Here is a 4,179-nt window from a genome sequence, read left to right as displayed (position 1 = left end):
AAACAAACCTGGAAAATTACTTTTAAAAATTCTTTCCTTGAAGTTTTTATTTGAAGAAAATTGAAAAATCAGTAAAATTTAATGACGCAATGCAAAAAGCCGAAAAGAAACCAAAATTTAAAATTGTGTATTATTCCAAGAAAAATAAGAAAATTTTACCATAAGTAAGTTACCGATTCATCATATATAGTTTTACTTGAAAGCTTTTATTAAAATAAAATTATCTGTGAAAGAATTTTTTAAATACAATCATTAGATAATTTTTAATAAATGAAAATCCTATATATACAGCAGCATATTTGAAAAAAAAAGAGGAACTGCACTTTCACATTAACTTTTTACGAGAGAAGTTTTCACGTTAAATTTTGCAAGAGAAGTGAAAGAGAGTCTCTCACATTAACTTTTGCTTGAAGATTTTAGTATCATATTGATAATTAGTATCATAAAATTGTGTGATATCCCTATAAAAAGAAGTATTTTTTACAATAGGGAAATTACAGATTTTTTAAATTTAGTTTTGCTTGAAAACTTTCATTAAAATAAAATCATCCGTGAAAGAATTTTTTAAATTCAACCATTAGTTAATTTCAATAAAAAAATTAAAAATCTTTATGCGCGGAAGCAAACTTGAAAAACGGAGAATTGCGCGTTCCCGTTAACTTTTTGTTGGCAAGTCTTGCGACAAGTGAAAGAGAGCCTCTCTTATTCGTTTCTGCTTGAAGATTTAAGTATCATATCGAATTATAAATTGAATAATGTTATAGATGTTTTACTTTTCTCATTGCAAATTAACAACGCTAAGGCTTAAGCATTTTACTTTATCAATAGTTTATCTAAATATAAGGAGTAAGTCGTCTAAAACTGGTAGAAAAAGAGGGGATTATCTAGCATAGTCTCTTTTAAACTGAGCATATTGCACGACGGCAAATTCACCTAATTTGTTTCGATATGGCTTAAAAATGGATGCTGATAGTAATGTAAAATTCTTTTGGTTAATTAAAAGGTCAAAGTTCATGTTTCTTACGCCTCTTGGACAAGACAATCTCACCAGCCATTGGCATCTAATTGAACCAGGAAGAAGCGCCTTTTATTTGACGAGAGAGGGTGAAAGCGCGACTTAGCTCAGAACCCCACAGATAGATGGCAGCAATTCTCATTCGTGAGGCCACTTTCACAATTTAGACACCGATCTGAAAGGGAATGAAACATTTTCCAGATCCCTGGACCCATGGTACAGATGAACGATCGACCACAGTACTTTCGATTCCACAGATTTTGCAAGCTAGTATTATTGTATGTACTCGGTGGATCTTAGCGACTTCAAAGATCGAAGTCCGGACTCTCAAGACCGAAATTCAAGGCTCGAAGCACTGAGGTACCAAAGGGCCAAAGAATTTAAAATAATTAAAAAAATAACTGAAATAATTAGAGAAAATTAGTAAAATGTATAATAAAAACAAATAATAGTTGAGAATAGGTATTTCATAGTTTCGTTAATCTGATCTCAAGAACTGTCCTATAAACAATATTTGTTATAATGATGAAATAGATCATTCATAAACAATCGAAATATCTATGTAAAATAACTGAAGATATTAAAAAAAAGGAAGTATTAAGGAATCTTGCCGTAAAAACAAAGTAAAGGGATATTAATAAGCATCAGAGTCTTATCGAAAACGTTTATTAACATTAAGTGTATAATAATGCATGAATAATACTAATTAATGAATACTATGTCAATAATATTCCATTTTAATCAGGATAGAATGGAATATGGTTAGTTAGGAAACTTTAAAAATGTAATGCAGAGCTCAAATCAACAAGACTCAATATCGGCTGTAGTACTTCAAACTTAAACGGTACTACGCAATCAGAGTATGTAAATACCAGAAGTAGATAAATTATTAATTAATTGTTTTTATGTAAATATTTTCTTTAAACATAGAGGAAAATGTTAGTTAGGTTCAGAATAGAAAAAGTTAAGTCTGCAATGCCGAGCTCAATGCAATAAGACTCTATATCGACTGTAGTACACCTAACATAAACGGTACTACGCATTCAGAATACGTAAATACCCAAGGTAGGTAGATTATAAATTGATTTATCATATTGATATCGTCCTTAAACATGGAGGAAAATGTTATTTAGGTTTAGAATAGAAAAATTTAGGTCTGGAATGCAGAACTCAATGCAACAAGACTCAATATCGGCTGTAGTGAGCCCGATGTAAACGGTTCTACACAATCGCAATATGTAAATATCCGAAATAGATCGATTATCAATTAATTGTTTTCATATTGTCTTTAAACACAGAGAAAAATGCTAATGAGGTCTAGAGAAGAAAAAAATTGTAAAAAAAATATAAATTGTTCTGGAAAAGTTTTTTCAAAATTTTAAAACGTTGGAACTGAGTAATAATAAGTATTTTTAGTTGAAGTTCAACGTTAGTAACATATCTATTTTAAATTCGCTAAAAAATTTTTACCAAATAATCGGAAACTGGAATAAAGATATAACTTTAAAAATAAACAATAAACAATCCACAAAAATTCAATTATTGAAATTGTTTTAATTATTTATCAGTTATTCCGCCGCTTAAATTGCGCTAAAAACAAAACATATAGTTTATTTATTAAAAAAATTTAAGCAAGGATCTGATGAATGAATGAAAAAAAATGCGACTGGCTTTCAACTCTGAAGAGAGCACCGTCTTAACTTATCTTATCATTTATCTTCCAAGAAAGATATAAGTTTTACGATTCGACCTATTGGCACGTGTCATCAACAACTGAGACTGTTCAGTCTCTCAGTGGAGTGAATAATATATTAATTTAACCTTGGATTAAATTTAAAAAAATGATTCTTGAACTCAATTTATTTTTATTTATATATCCTTGTGGACACAATCGTTTATTTTGAGCTCTCTTTCAGATGACGTTCCGAGAAAATATTTTGCTTCATATTTTTGTCTTTGAAATAAGATAAAGTTCGAACATAGAATTGATTGCTTATTAGATGCATCACATGTAGGGATGTAGGTTACAGCAATTATGTCTAACTCGATTTCCCACGATACGAACATTTACTGTTGATAATCACGTCACAGATTGTAAAAAAATTAAAAATAAATAAACAAAAAAACTGCAACATTTGCATTTTATAAATTAGATATTACAAAATGCACCTGGGAGCTACGTAAATTGCTCTTGTAACATTTTTCTATCTTTGAAATAAGATCTATTTTAAACATAAAACTATTCATTTGTAATTCTGATCATTAGTTTACTGCTCCCAAAAACAAAGCAAAAAAATTATTTCAATCTGCATTTCATTCTCCTCATTTCCGAGTACGGTTCATTTCTCAAATTGTTATATCAATCACTTGGTTGCATTATTATATTTATTATTTATAACCAGATGTATGCATGTACACTTCTGAAAATGACTAACGAAAATAATCATGAAAATTTTTAAAGATTGCTTAAAACTTAAACATACTTTCTGAAAGTTAAGCAACTAACAAATTTTACTATAAAAGTTTTCTTTTAATTTTATTTATTTATTTTTTTATGGGAAGGAATACTACTACGAGAGAATTGATTTATTTCTGACATTAAGTGCAAGAAGATTTTCTTTTTCTAATTGGGATTTTAACATTTTATGTGCCTTCCTAGAAAAATTAATTAATTAATTAATTAATTAAAAAAAGAAGAAAAAAAGACACTGAATAATTTTTGATACATTGTCACGTACTAACACGCAACATATTTTGCTTTGCTGCTAGGAAATATTGTCAAATCCTCTGCTCATACCATATTTTCCATTACAGTGTGGAAAAAAAAGACATCAGCAAACCCACTGAGAGATATATATAAAACTCAAAAGTGCCTTTCTTCTGAAAGAAATAGAAATATATTTTGTTCCGACGGATTTGGTTTTCTGGAAATTATAGTATATATTTTAAACTGCAAATACCAAAATTCAACGAAATCAATTCAATCGAAACATAAAAATTTTAATTTATCTCATCTGATGCATAAAAATTTAGAAACGTGAATTTAATTTGCATTGCTCAGGAAATATTCAATCGATTTTGATCATACTTTTTGGAATTTAAAAATCCTCATGCACAGTTTAAGAATATATATCAACAAACCCACTGAGTTTTATATATATCTC

Source organism: Parasteatoda tepidariorum, chromosome X1 (assembly GCF_043381705.1).
Source record: "Parasteatoda tepidariorum isolate YZ-2023 chromosome X1, CAS_Ptep_4.0, whole genome shotgun sequence".
NCBI classification, from domain to species: Eukaryota; Metazoa; Arthropoda; class Arachnida; order Araneae; family Theridiidae; genus Parasteatoda; species Parasteatoda tepidariorum.
The sequence above is the reverse complement of the archived record's forward strand: the minus strand, read 5'-3'. Positions refer to the sequence as shown.